The following is a 14,849-nucleotide window of genomic DNA, read 5'->3' as shown; positions in this document are numbered from 1 at the left end:
CTTTGGAATCAAAAGAAATACCTTATTAGGCTAGAACATCCATCTCCCCATGTGCTACACTTAATCTCAAAGGTTATTCTAAACTCTTTTATTTTTTTTAGACTGGATTCATCATTACGGTATCTGAAAACAGTTTACAGTATGGACACTTCAGCATGAACTTAATTTTTCCTGGTTTTCAGAAATGAAAAGGTAAGGATGAAATGAGGTAAGGGAAAACAAGGTGAGTTTAGCAGCGTCCTAGCTCCAGAGATGCTGGCTTGTCTGTGCAAGATGCTGGGGACAGACATTTTAGTAGGGCCTGCTGCGACAGGACAAGGGGTATTGGTTTTAAACTAAAAGAGGGTATATTTAGACTAGATACAAGGAAGAAATTTTTTACAGTGAGGGTGGTGAGGCACTGGAACAGGTTGCCCAGAGAGGCGGTAGATGCCCCATCCCTGGAAACACTCAAGATCAGGTTATACGTGGCTCTGAACAACCTGGTCTAGTTGATGTCCCTGCTTATTGAAGGAGGTTTGGACTAGGTGACCTTTAAAGGCTCCTTCCATCCCAAACTACTCTATGATTCTATGAGAAAGATTCATACTGCAGAGAAAAGGAGTGTGTCTATTATGCGGAGTGATCAAGTCCTTATCATCTTTTTTTCATTTATCATTTTATCATTTATTTTCAATATCCAGTATCGCATAAAACCAAATAGGTTTTATATTTAGCTGCTATTCTCCACAAGCACCACATTCATGAATAATGTATTACTATAAATTACAATATTACCTTGCAAATTTGTATACACAAATGTGTAAGAAGCATATAAATGGATAATATACTATTACCTACAGTGTGGGAACTTCAAACATTCACAATAATGTAGGAAAAAAACGTGCACAGAAAATATTCCACTGAAAGATGTGCAATGAGGACATCACCATTCCAAACATGATATTAAAGAGAAATCCTGTCTTCCAAAACACTTTTTAGCATTCAACTAAAGACCCCTCATTTCAAGCAAGTCTATGACTGAAGGAGTTGAAAGTTTCAGACCGTTGTTAAAAAAACAGATGTTTGTAGCAGCTGCCTCTCCTCAGGCTGCCAAAGAAACAACCGCAGGCAGCCCACGGTTCAGCCACTGCCTGTGGCTTCACCCACACGTCTGTGAGCTGCTGCCCCGGGTACTCCTTAGAGCCACCCGCTCCCCGGGTGCCCTGGCTGTCCCCCTCCTTCCCACAAGGACCAGTAGCCACGGGCAAGCTAGGGGAGGGAGCAGATCTGGGATGAACTAGGCCCGTCAGCGGTGGCAAGGGAGTTTTCTGTCAGAGGAGCAGGAGGTCTGATCCACACTGTAGTCACAAAATCCTTGAACCCAGAGCCAGGGAAGTGGCAGCAGCACACACCCACAGCAAAGGGAAAGGAGCTGTGTGGCAGAAGATATCCCTCCAGGTGGCATGCCATGGCGGCATGAAAACATATCTGCCGCTGACAAAAACTGAGGGACAGACAGCCTTCAGGGAAGGGTAACATCTCCAGATCCAATCCAAGTTAACACTAACCCTTTTTTTTGCATTATATTGACAGCAAATCGATGCTATTAAGGATATTCAGAAGCCCATAATTCAGAATTCAACTCCTTATGTTCATTTAACAGACCTGTAAGTTATTACCATGGTACTAACAACATCCAGCTGGAGAGTTTCATATGACTAAGGAAACAAAGTTCTCTACACTTGAACCCCCATCAAAACAGGAAAATCTAAATGCTTTTGTTCAGCCTTTTTCTTCTGACATAACTAATCACTAAATGTTGTAACTCTAATCCAGCACTTTTGATTTATTCCTTGGAGAAAGTATAGACTAATTACCTTGATAGTAACTCTTGGACCATACAATAATGTGCAATATTTCAATCACACAATAGCTGCAAAATCTGAATATATGTAAGTAACAGGCAACCAGCATAATACATTAAATGCAATGCGATATGAAAGCTTGCTCCCAAAATGGAACAATAAAGCTGTTTGTATAGATAATTGCTGATAGAAGAGGTGACATAGGGTTACCTAAGTACAATCTCTAAACAAAACTGAAGAGTCTGTGGATGGCTCCTTTCAGTTACCCAAACTGTCTGTGATTATGAGTATGCCTCAAACTGGATTTACTCAAACAGGTAAATCATCACAGAGATCATCCTTTTATTAATGCACACTGCTGAAACTCATCAGGGAAACATTTACAAAATGTCAAAACAGGTAAGCCTGTAGCAACAGAGCTGGTATTCTCAGTGGGAGGAAATGGAAAACTTCGTACTCTCCAGCCTACTGGAGTCTAAATACGTCTTGAACAGTGTACTGGACAAAAACAGGAGCAAGATCAGTTACACAGAGAGTGGTCTTCAAATCAAATGGGACATTACTTGTATTTTCCACCCAAGAACGAATGGAAGTTGAAAAGAATAATAAGAACTGAGAATTAAAAAGTAAAATTGTATCTTAAAATGTCAAGCTGTGCAAATAAGTATACACTGATGGATAAACATTTTTCCATCAAAAGTACTTTTGCCATTGAACTCAGATTAATAAAAATGATACTGTCCCCAAACTGGTTTCACAATGGAAAAGAATCCCTGGTTTCTTTTTCCCTAATTGGTTTGGTGACTAGAGAAATGTTTAATAAAAGACATGCATTTTCATTATTTCAGATTAGTTGAATAAATTTGGTACAAAAATCCCAAGAAGACTTGTTATCTGTTTAAAAATGAAAAAGCTTTAGAGATCTCATCCCGCTCCCATTCGGTGTTAGGTGTACCTCTTCAGCTTCAGGGGAATATGAATGTGCCATAGTTAGTTGTGATTTATTAACTTTTCTGGAAAGCTTTTCTGAATCTAATGCTCATTAGATGCCAGACTTGAGAACCACAAGACCAAGGCAGCAGTAACCTATCATGACTCTGGCCTCCATAAACACAAAAGCATTAGTATTAATTAAATGCCTCCAGACCTTCCTCTCTGCTCTGACTGTGCTTGTGTAGAGCTAATTGCCTCTCTCCTCCATCACACGCTTAGCGTGCCTGCCTTGCTGCATAGCAGTCTACTTCATGTTTTCTAAATGGGATGAACAGCCTGCAGATAGAAGTTCTGATTGCTTCAGATCTTTCCAGGGTGCCTTGTAAGACAGTTGAAACGCTTTAGGCAGACTAAGTGATCTTACAGTTTTCCTTCATCTGAATTTTTCATATTAGGAAATGAGCTGAATTGTAAAACTCAAAATCTCTGTGGCCTTTTTAAAGCAAGTACATCAATTAGAAAGATGAATAGAAAGGTCTTGATTGCAGCTGACATTACAACTGTGAAACATTAACATTTGCAGCTGGAGGGTATGATTTAGTTAATATAAAGATTAAGAAGTACTAAAGAATCTAGAAGATACAAATGACAAATATGTTTATCAAAAAAACAGCTCTGAACTGATGACACTGACTTGTGCTCTATTATTACTTGCTTCACAATCCCACGTAAGAGGATTACTGTCTATTTTGGCACTATGTATAACAACAGTATACAGCACATCACCAAGGGGTTGTACAGAGGCTGCTATCATCACACCCACACATATATTCTTCAAGTCAGATCTCCCACATCAGAAAACCACCAGCTGTCAGTTCCCTGAGCTCCACACCATTTTGTTACTCAACAAAAGGGGGGAGGAGAAAAAAAGTCAAGAAAGTCTTTTGTTTTCAATTAACAGGAGTACAATACAGCCTAAATTAAGAGGCAGAATTTTATTATTTTGCAGTAACCATGCTGCTCCTCACACTCTGTATCGTGATTTAGTAGAAAAGCAGAAGACAGCAAACCTAAGAGCATCCAGGGACTCTGACACACTCACATGGTTTATTCTACCATCTCTTCAAATGCTATACTACTACTTCCTCTAATATCTCCAGACAGGTCATGCAAACTGGGATTAATCCAGCACGGGAAAAGTTGCTTAGCCCAGCAGTTGTACTTTGGAGAAATCGTAATGCTCAGACCACAAAATAACTGATCTGAGCATCTTATTAAACTAGATAAGGGAAAGTCACTATATTTCTAATACACTACACCACTATTTTCTGGTCAGGCACAATCCAAACAAAAAGCAGCTGGCTCACAGTGCAGGATGCCTATCTGCTAATATAAACCTCATGACTACCAAACGACCATTCAGCACTCTTCTCACTGTCTGGACCAGTTAAATCTTCTCCTTCTACAGGAAAGTGGTCAATCTTGATCCAACAGTAAAATATTTCAGTATGCCAACTTGAGCAAACAGATGTCATTTCTCACATACCCTGAAACTGTGACATATGATAGATCCCTTTTTCTGTATGTATAATACTCCAGACAAGTATAAATACACACTATGACCCTCAGAACCGAAACACAGGGTCTGCTTGAAAGCACTGCACTGCATCAGATCCACGGTAAGCTCTTCTTTTTGTAGGGTTTAAATTTTGAGTGTGGGGATGCAGGGGAAGATGAAGAGGCGAATAAGGATGAAGGGAAGTTAATTAGAGATCTATCTGATTATAAACAGCTCACTTTTACCTTATCCAAATCCATAAAATATTACTCCTTATCCAAAGGAGTAATAGCTGCTCTAATGACATCAGTGTAGGAACTCTTAAAATCATATTAGTTCATATATTCCTCTATTTTTCTCTGGTAAATTGAATTTCTTATCCTTATTGTAGGCTGAGAAGGCACACACATACCCAAGGCTTCTGACTCACCAGGTTTAAAAGTTTTTTTCAACTCCTTTCGCATTAGCTGGCCTGGCAAATACTAGTCAATCAGTTTTTACCTCACTTCTCACAGAAGGCTGATCTCCTTTTAATTATCACAAATGCATGGGTGCAGTAGCCTTACTCACTCTTTTTATTTTGCCTTTCAAGGCGAAATGCCTCCCTACTTGCTGTCTGTGTCCTACTTGCTTTTGAGTCTCCAAAGCTAGTGCAATTACCCATAAACTCAATAAGCATAATAAATGTCCACATCTAAGCAAAAAATCAATTGCTTACAAATATCAAGTAAGCAAAAGCTAATGAAGAAAGGCCTTTTTTTATACTTCTGCTAGGTTTAGTCACAGAGGTACTCTTTCATAAGTGCTAACCTTCCCTCTCTGGAGAAGCAATTGGAGTAAACAAATGGACACTACTGCCCACTTTGCTTCTGCAGCCAAAGGAATTCACACCATCCAGCTGTATCTTTGCCATTAATATCACTGTGCCATTAAAATATTCAGTCACTGAGGTCAATGAATATAGAGCCTCCATATACCAAAAGAGTGCAATTGAGAGTACAGCGTCAAGCATCAATTCAGTCCTCAGCTACGCTTTTGAAAAATTATTTGCAGTATGGCATTACATTACAGTGATGTAGTGCTGAGTTCAGAGGTCTTTTACTCTCTTTGTGTAACAGGACTAATATTCCTCCAGTAACACAAGGCAGGTGTGGTAACAAATACCTACTTTTTTCAGACAACCCCAAAATCCCACTTCCTTCCTTCAGTCATGCTATTAGCAGAAGAAACATAGTTTTCTGAAATACCTATTTTAGGCCAATTATATAACATAACAGGTAAATGCCTGAATTTGTGTGTGTGTCAGCACTACCATATTGCAGACTCAAAAGCTCATGTGTTGTCTATACTCCCCCAAATCTCCCTAGGGATACCTATTTCTGTCACTAGACAGCTGTATTAAATCAAGTTGATATAAACTGCCCATCATGTTTACAGAAATTATAGATTCTAATATTATGCAGTGGTCTTCTGTGAATTTTTTAGTTTTTTTAATGGGAGGGTTATTACTGAAGCTCTTTGCACTCCAGAAAGTTACACTCTTGATTAAACCTCTTTTTCACTCACTGGGATGAAGTAACAAACGGAAACGTAAATTCAGATTAAAAATCACAAAGTGGCAAACCATTTTGTTATTAATTTTAACTCCAGCTACTGAAATGGCAGGGATCTATGAACAGCGTGGAGAGGCACGTTGGGCAAAAGCAGGAAATGCTGGGCTGGGGGAAAGAAAAGTGTAGGCAGAAACAAAGCTTCTCTATTCTCTCCATCTCCAGGGGCTTTCCCGGACTCCACAGACACTTCCAACAGCATCTTCAGCCCTTCCCATGGACACCACCCGGAAGAGACCCCAGCAGGTGCCTCCTGGCCCAGACCCCTCCTGGCTCTTCCCACCACCACCTTGGACCATACCAAAGAGGTACTACCAGTCCCACACTGCTGGCACTAAACCTCCCCTTGTCCTTCACCTTTCCTGGTTTTTCTTCAGCTGAAAAGTCCCACCTAAGCAGCACCCTCAGGGTATTCTGCTCATGAATTTCACATGGGTTTGACCTCTGAGCCTGTGAGCTGATTCCTTTAGGACCTCTGATGGAAAAGGTAGTGTTTTCAGTTGTCTTACACATAGCAAAATCTACTGAATCAACAGCTCAGTTGAATACAGCAATTTCTCTTTAAGTACAGGGAAAGCTTAATACACAGCAACGTCAGATAGTATCTTACAGAATACTTCCTTCAGATATTTTTAGACACAAATAAGGCTTGCTTGACACATTCTGTTTGAGTAATTACAGGTTAGCAGCCACCACAGCATGCTCACAACTATTTCCCCATCTACTTTGGTTTATCTACATAAACATATAACTTAAAATTATTTCTGGGGAAGTCAGGTATTCAGATTTTAATCTAACCAGGGACTGAAAAAAAGAAGAAGTAGTGGGAACCAAGGTGTGACAGAGCACTCAACTTCAGGAGCACACAAGCACCTTGGAGTGTCTACATGACTCCTGAAGTCAATCACTGTGAACAAATCTGTGACAAACACTGGAGTAAACTACAATTTTAGTATGAAATGCCAAATGAGAAGTTATCAGAAGATACACTCAGCTAATATATGGATTATCTGAAATATTCAGACTCTAGAGGATATCTTAAGTAATCCAGAAAGGAAAAGATACAACCCCAGGAGAATCTATCCAGGATGTACTTTTTATCACTTAGAAGAAGCTGACTGAAAACAGACAGATAAATACGGAAAGTAGTTGCTAATTTACACAAACAACTGAAGAGTTGGTGGCTGGTTTCAGAGCAGTGCCGGATTTTAAGAAAATCAATGCTGAGGCACTCTTGAGGCTTTCATTTTAATCCTGTAAGCACCAAAGATAAAAGGCGCAGAGGGTAACCGTCAGACTGAGGTCCTACTGTGCATGGCGCAATGCAAAGGAAGTATTAACATCAATATATGCAAGGAAAAAAATAGGAGCACCCAAAAAATAACTTGGCAAGCTAACAAAAAGAAAGCAAGCTGCTTAAAAGGAATCTGTATTGAAAATGGAGAAGAGAATCAAAGAGGACCAGCACAGAAGTATATGATTAGTGGACAAGCAGTACTGCTTTGCAAATACTTCACGTGATACAGTTTCTGTTTATTTTCTTTAGATAATTTTCGTATCCACTTGTTCAAATTACAAGTAAAAATATACATTTTTTTCCAATTGCATCTCCTCCAAACTCACCACAAAATGTAATTCATACAAGGGTACAATGTTTTTCACTGGTGTATTTTGTCTTTGTCGCCAAGTAAGCTATTTACCTACATGAGAATTCGTGCTTTCAGATTAGACTATCAGGTCTAATGGCAGCATAAAATAGCACTTGAGTTTCTGTGTTCACATTTTCCAATATCTCAGGTAACAACAAATTCCCTGTGGCAGAAAAGAAGGGAAGAGGAAAGACCCAGGTTCATTAGTTCTCCCGTTAACATCGTGCAATGTGTCTGAATTTCTGGCCTTGTGACAGCACAACGGATGCCCAAACTCCCAACCGTTCAGCAGCAAAGCAGGACGCAGCCCATACTTCTCTGTGCTGCCTGACACTGACATATGCTTTCCCATCATAGGAAATGTCCTATTTTTGGGGGGCACTTGGAAGGAGTTGGGGTACAGATCTGGCTGACTCAAGTGACTTTATCTTGTACGTACGCTGCAGAGCTGTCTGCTGTCATAACTTTGCTAGCTCCAGCCCATGTGCTCAGATAATCCAACTGAGCCATGGTAAAAGTACCACAATACTTAAATGAAAGCATGGACACCAGGACTCTGAAGGCTAACAGAGCTGTTTGCACAGAGCCCTCACTTCTAGACGTTCCCCAGGGAAAACATTCCCTCTTCCAACTGTGCTGCTTCAGCACCTTCAGGTTACAGCCCTGACAACTCCCAGCATTCCCCGTAGCTGCTGTGAAGGGTTGCAGAGACACCCTTGGACTTGGAGTTGATATTCTGACAGCTCTGGCAAAGATTCACAGGAAGGCAAGCCATCAGCTTGCCCTGCCCTCAGAGTCCACGTGGCACCATCCCATCCATCAGCAAGGTGAGACAGAGCTAACACTTACTTTGACCCCTACAGTCAACAGAGGCAACAACTGCCAGGGGGGACCAGTTGAGGTATGTGCCATCTTTGCATGGTAACTTCTCAACTGTTCTCAAAAGAAACAGGAAAAGCATGTAGAAACAACAACAAGGAAACTGAGTTCACGCTTCCCAAGTAAGGGTTTTAAAAGTGCCATCAGCATGAAAAAGACTTAAAATAGGATTAAAAAGAGTGTGAAACTAAAGAGGCTAATATGACTAAATTACTTTTCTGCTCTTCTAAAATCCATTCACCTACTTTAAAAATCAGAATTTTTTAATTCCGACCTTCAGGATGAAACAGCAGGTCAAGCCTCATTTATATAATTGCCTGTGTTCCCCGCACAGCCAAGACAGATACCTATGTATCCTTGATGGCAGACAGAAATCCAGTCTCCTCTCTTTTGACTGCATAAGCACTTTCACAGCAATTAAGTCCTCCCAGGTGAGGTAGCCACTGAGTGAAAGTTAAGGGGAAATGCATGAAACACAAAGCATCTCTAATCCACTTGCAACAGGAGTAGTTACAGTGACCCTTTACAAAATAGTCAGTGTATCCAGTAGACAGCTAAAGTTTCCAGCCCCAGGGTAATCAGACACTAGATCCCAAGCCTTCAGTTCCTGGGAGAAGGTACAAACAAGCTGTTACTTAAAGGCCACTTTCATGTCTACGTTTCCAAGCTTCTCCTGGGACCGCAGCAGGTTCAGACTCTTGTTTGTCCAAACCAGCCCCGCAGCAGAGCTCGCCAGAGAAGAAAAGAGCTGCTCTCCAAGAAAACACCATTCCCAAGCTCCAGCAGGTGAAAAGGGCAGTGTCAGCCTCAGAAACAAAATGCTAAGCACTTTGACAAATGCTAAGCAAGGAAAACAACTGGGCCTGAGACTTATGTGAATTTCAGACCCCTGGATCCAGCCCAGTTTTTCTCCTTTAACATAAAAGGAGACAATCAGGGAAGGATGTGCTTAGGTCTCTTCTTGCTTCTAAGATTTAGCCAGTTACTTCAAGCAATGCTTTGTCAATACAGGCACTTGTGACAATGACATATCTCATGGCAAGGACACAACGGGAGATGCAGAAAGCATCCCTAAGGGACATGACACTGGAAGGGCAAGTGAAGGTATACCACTCACGACATTAAATCCCACAGGCAGAAAACTTGAGAGAAAAGACTGCCCCCACCTTTCACTGAATTCATTGTATGCACACACTGCTTACATGGACACAGAACCCCACACCTCTCTAAATGCCTAAGAAAATGATATCTAGGATTATTCTATGAAAAAAAAAAAAAAGTACCAGTCCACCTATAAAGCGGGAGACTAAAGTGGAGAAGAAAAGTAAAATTTATCTTTCTATTTCCTCAGCTATAGGAAGGGACAATAAAACTGCATAACGCTACTTTAAATAATTATCAGGAACCGTGGCTGCTGCCTGATCAGCATTTTAACAAAAAAGATGTTACAGAAATGCCGAAGCAGCACAACACTGAACCCTTTAAGTGCTAAATCATCTGTGTGGGAAAACAATGTAATCTATAGCCACGGACCCACAGTCACTTCACCTGCATCCCAAGATGCTCTCCACACCCAGCCGAAAGCACCATGTGCTCAGCCTGCAGCGAGCTCTGCCCAGCTGAGTGTGCAAACAAAGCAAGCACATGTTGGTACAAAAGACTGCTGATGAGCCAAGTCTTAGTGTTAGCCTATGGATAAATCAAGATGCGGCTTTCACTCAGATAAAACTAAAATCCTGCATTTGACAAATAAGCTCAGCACGCTGCTCTTATACAACGGAAATACAGTAAGCAATAAAAAATGCTGGTGAACGTTTTTCCCAATTTCAGCTTCAGTGCCCTTTTGCTTCAATTTTTGAGTCATAAATTCCTGACTCCTCATGGACATGTTGTAAAAATAAATGTACTATGTCTGTAGGGTTTACCAACTACAGGGATCAATGCTGAGAATACCCTGCAGGAAACAAGCCTTTTTCAGATACTGGGTAGCAGGAAGCATATTCAATGTAAACCACAAGTGGTCATAGGCTGAATGATGACAATAAAATGAAATGCTGGTCAGCTGTTTCACTGCTTTCAGATGGTCCCTCCTGTTCAGCCAGAAAGTTGATCCTGCCTTAGAAAACCTCAGTGATCTTGCAGCATCCCAATGCCCTCAGCAGGCTCCAGCTCCTGTCCTCCAGTGGCATCCGTAACCCCAGAAGCGGCCAGACCAAAACGAATCAATCAAAGAAGCACAAAAATCCTGTGCTTCCCATGCCAGCATCCAGGCAACGGCATATTATGGAGGCTCAGCCTGTTCGGCAGCTGGACTCTGCCCCGGGACCCAGGGGGCAGAGGTAGTAGGTTTCTGAATGAAGTATGTGAAGCTACTCCTCCTGCCTGCTCCATCCAGGTGGGATGTGGATATAGGGGTAGATTTAACTAGAAATACAATAAATACAGTCGACATATATACATATACGCATATACACATATATACAGATATACACTATATATAGGTGTATATATGTATATAAGTGTATATATACACATATATACAGGCTTTGGCAAAGTCTGTAAAAGTCATGAGGGGTACACAGGGCATCCAGCTATAAAACAGTGGTAAGAAGGTGATTTCCAAGCAGAATACAGTCACAGTGAAATGGTTTACCTAATGCTAGAAACAGCAACCCACAAATGATCCTCACGAAAACAAACCCAGAGTCCAAAATATTTTTGAAACTAGCCTAAAGATTTATTCTTTTTTTCAGGTTAGGAAAGGATTTTTCTTCCCTGGGTCTCAAGCCATTATCTGTACCAACTCCATTCACACAGGTTTATCCAATTTTTCACCTCTTATCTCATAAAACCTTTATATTTGCATTTTGCTATTACAGTTTGTTCCCAAAACTATGGAGAGTCTTCATGAACTTAAGCTGACTCGGACACTTATATCATATCCTAACCAACCTACAACATTCTGGAAACTGAAATAATGCATCCTCAGCACAATGACTAATTCATCCACTAGTCATTTTTGGGGGTACTGGTGAAAGCTATTTCTGAACACTAAAATACTGTCACTAATGCAGTATTTCTGTAAAACGTAATATTGCCTTTCTATGTGTGAATTTTCAAAGCAAATTCCTCTTTTATTACAATACCCACTTGCAAAAGAAGCTAAATATTTAAAAATTATTCAGGCACTGTAATGCCACTATTGAAACTTCCCTTTCCAAGTGCCACAGTTAATTTTAAGGAACTGCTTCTAGAATTCATGATACGACCACAAGGTAAACTCACATTCAAGACAAACTATTGAATCCCTACAAAAAACCCCACAGTGTTTAGAAAAAACCATACTGTGTTTTAAGTGCTGGAACTTGACAAGTAGCAGAAACATCATCAAGAGTACAAAACAAGACTCGTGAAGTCCAATTCAAATTAAATGGCAATTAATTTAATGAATTAAAAGGAGAACCTGCACACATCAGGCAGCTGACAACAGACATGCTACAGTACAGCTGATCACAGAAGGAAGAGACTTTAGGAGAGGACAAAGACAATTTAGTGATTACTCATTTTTTGTGGAAAGCGTGTAACTTCCATTTCAGATTATCTGTGATTAAGGGAGCTGGTTCTTATATTTCCTAGGCACCTGTTACAATCACAACTTGTTTCCAAGCCTGACATCATACATTTTCTCAAAGTTAGCATCGGGGCATCAAAGTACCGCCAGTTTTAAGGGGCAGGAGGACCCGGAGGTGGCACTGCCTTCACAAGGAAGAAACATCCCGCAGAAGAGTGAGCTCGCACATTGCTATGCAGGCAGCCCAAATACACATCCCTTCTTGGCACCTTTGTCCTACTAAAAATGACATACCACCTTGTAAACTGGCACCATGCCACCCTGACAGATGGACTTAAGTGTAGGCAGCCAAGAGACTATGTATAAGCATCAAATATGCTTTCTGAGAGCAGGACTTCCAGCCAGGAATGTTAAAACAGCTGTCCACATTGAGCCTGCATGCCTACACTTAAGAGGATATGCTATTGCCACTCGAGCCCTGAGCTGGATTAACTTGGAAAATAAATAAAATAGCTTCCACAGCCACATAAGGTGAGTTTTTGCAGAATCAGGATTAATGATACTCAGGGGGGCTTTACTGACCTACTATTAGTGGGCACACTCATGGGGTTGGAGAGCAATTCTGCAGCTCAGTGGAACTTTTATCATGTACAGGCTTGTAAACATGTTTCCCATCTGAAAACAACTTTATATATGTTACTTTTGTTTGGAAAAAAAAATGCAATGCAGTATCCGCATGATCACAAACATGTTAGTGACCTTCCACTTTGTATTAGAGGATACTTTTTTTCTTTTAATTAACTGCCCTCCCTCAGACACCTGTATCTGTATGGCTGACATTTGTTTCATGGGGCTTTCTTCCCTTTTCAAAACTTCAACTTTCATGGCCCATTCCAAGGCTTTTTGTTAGCTCATGCCTACATGCATACATACATTTTACATTTTGATACCATTTGCATAGCTTGCCCCAGTAATAAAATCATACTGCCTTGGGAAACAGGCATTGCATAACGCAGGATGTGCGGTGGCTGGCCTGAAGAGACATGCCCTGGCCACCTCTATCCCATCCCTGAGCCCAGCTGGGCTGCTCACTGCCCACAAATCCCTCTCCTCCTTGAGGACATGAAACATTCCAACCACCGAGAAGCTCCAAAAAACCATGTTTGCTCACATCAATGTGCCAACCAATACTCTTTTTCTTTTTTCCCACAGAACTCAAATTTTACTTCTGTCCCTCAAAAAGTCACTGGCCTAAGCCTACAGTGTTAAAAGTTTCCTCAGAATTTCACATGATTTTAAAAACGTATACCAAGATTTCCAATGACAAGCAACTTTGCTTCTAGCCCTGGGTAGTTTAAAGACTGAAAGGAGGTGATGGTACATTTTACTAGATGTTTAAACATGCTTTGTGTTTATTTTAATTCTTCTCCCTGTGGACACAATCAGATTGCGGACATAAATTTTTCATGTACGCTGTACCTCATCTTTACTGTTCTGAATCAGTACATACGAACTGCAACTCTATGAGGGTACTCCCAGTATAGATCAAAGCTGCCTTCAGTGCCTGACGTGTACAGGGTCACATACAGTCTTCCAACAGCTGCTGGTGTCTTTTACCTTTGTTAACTTTGACTGATCTTTGCCGCAATTAAAAGTTACCTAAGTCACTTTATTACACTAGAAGCACTTCAGTAGTAGACATTGTTCCTCCTGCACAGTGAGGATTTCCAAGCACTGACCTTGCTTTCCCCTTTAGTGAAGAATTCTTCCTCCTCTTGCACCATTCATCTCTTTTACCCTTCATCCCTCAACTACAGCCTTTCCATTTCCTTTTTTTCCATGTTTTTGAGGACTGTATGAAATCATCTATTTGCAAAAGTTGCGTCCCTCCTCGGCTGCCCTAAACTACAATTACTAACCTCAGCAACAAGATGGTTTGCCTTTTCATACTGCCAATAAAGTTGATTCTAGGTTAATCTAAATTTCCTTACCACTTAACCTTTCTCAGAGGGGAAGAAAAGCAGGAAAACACTTTGTCAAGTATTTCATCAGGCAGATTAGCCGTGCTGTGAAAACAATAGAAAAAACACAGACAATATCTCTCTCTCCTTCAGAAAACCAACAGTGCCTCAGGCTTTCCCAAGACACCGCATATAGACTGTGCCGTGGTTTTAAAACCAGTCAGGGAAGTCAAATCGCTAAAGAGCGGGTCAAAAGGAATAAAAAGACTGATCCAGATCACTACTTTGGCTTAATAAAGTAATTACACACACTCCCTGAGTGTATTCCTTTCACGTATGTCTCTTTTACATGGAATTATTATCTCCACGGTTATCATAAAGCCCAAGTAAATTAAACTGCAAATGGTAATGCTAAGCATCCAGCTCTCTCAGCCCTGTAAGTAACTCTCCTTATTTGAAAAGAATTTGAAGGAGCGCGTGAGGTTCACTTCTTACAGAAACCTTTATGGTACTAATGCAAAGTCAAAGAGTCAATCCTCTTACACATTACACAAACTACCAAAAATGTATGATGTTCATTATTGCTTACAAAAAGTTGAGTACTCAGCTATCTGAGAAACCCTTCTTCCATCGCAAAAATAACTATCAGGAAGACCAGTCTGTACCTGCTGAAAGCCAGGTGCCAGATCGGACTCTCATTTTGCTGCATCCCTTGAGCTCCCACAACTGAGCTCTTAAGCCTGAAGGCTTTACTTACTGTTTTATCAATTTATTTTTTTTTAACTATGAGTTGCAAGATGATTTAGCAATGCCAGCCAAAATTCAATGCTAGTTAAAGATA

General features: G+C 40.7%; 1 protein-coding gene across 1 annotated transcript in view; it reads right to left on the bottom strand.

The window, feature by feature from the left end:
- Positions 1-14,849, bottom strand: part of SLCO5A1 (solute carrier organic anion transporter family member 5A1) — an 80,632-nt gene that overhangs the window by 64,326 nt on the left and 1,457 nt on the right. The gene's annotated exons all lie outside the window — the stretch shown is intronic.

Source organism: Athene noctua, chromosome 2 (assembly GCF_965140245.1).
Source record: "Athene noctua chromosome 2, bAthNoc1.hap1.1, whole genome shotgun sequence".
Classification (NCBI taxonomy): domain Eukaryota; kingdom Metazoa; phylum Chordata; class Aves; order Strigiformes; family Strigidae; genus Athene; species Athene noctua.
This window is presented reverse-complemented; position numbering and strand designations above follow the sequence as displayed.